The sequence below is a fragment of the Morone saxatilis genome, unplaced genomic scaffold (assembly GCF_004916995.1).
Source record: "Morone saxatilis isolate NCDOM2014 unplaced genomic scaffold, NCSU_SB_2.0 Contig16, whole genome shotgun sequence".
NCBI lineage: Eukaryota > Metazoa > Chordata > Actinopteri > Moronidae > Morone > Morone saxatilis.
In genome coordinates this window covers 10,809,346-10,810,225 of record NW_023339718.1, presented here as the reverse complement: position 1 = coordinate 10,810,225, position 880 = coordinate 10,809,346, and positions in this window count along the sequence as shown.

Genomic DNA, 880 nt, shown 5'->3' with positions numbered 1-880 from the left:
ACTCACTGATGTCTTCAGTTCTCATACAATTGGACGACATTTGTACAAAATGAGCAGAACTATCCTAGCTGTAGTCTAGTTTGGAGTCTAGGAGTTCTCATGAAAAAGGTTTTCTGCAGTGATTGGTTGGTTGGTTGGTATGCTGCTGCTGCTGCTGCACATGCACAGTGGGGCAAATGTTGGTAACATACTCAAGATTTTGCTTTTTCATCATGATTATTAAAAAGAATGACGGCGTTTAAAGGTCGGCCATGTACGAACGTTAAAGAGGTCACTTCTGTGTACAAGCCTGCACACTCCAGCGGTTGTAGACAGTTAGTTTGGCCTGCTGTGGTTTTCTAGTGGCAGTCATGTGCATTATGGAATCACCACGAGTGCCACTTCACCAAACTCTTGTCCTCAATATTTTGTGTAAGCTCCCCAAAAAAAAAAAAAAATATCACTCTGCATACAAGAAACGCACTCACACTCTCTTTCACGCATACAGACGTACACAACCACTCAAATTCATTCGCTCCTCTTACAAACAATCAGTACAATGGTTTTGCATCCCCCCCCCCCACCTTCATTGAGTGAAGTAAAGGGATACTGAAGGAAACGGCAGCAATGAGGTAAACACAAAAACTCATGAGAGATATTGCACAGACAAGTGCCGGCACAGAATACAACAGTCTCTCTTTCCAACAGCCTAGCCTGTGCATAGGAAGAATAAAGCACTTATGGTGTTCGCAGACATTAAACCCTTCTCGTAAAGCTTTGTTATACACTAAAGAGGGAACGACGAATGAGTCTAGACTCCACACCACTTGGCAGATATCCAGAGTTGCATGACAATAACTAAATGTATTGTAAAAGTACAAAAAAAGAAGGGAAAAAAAAA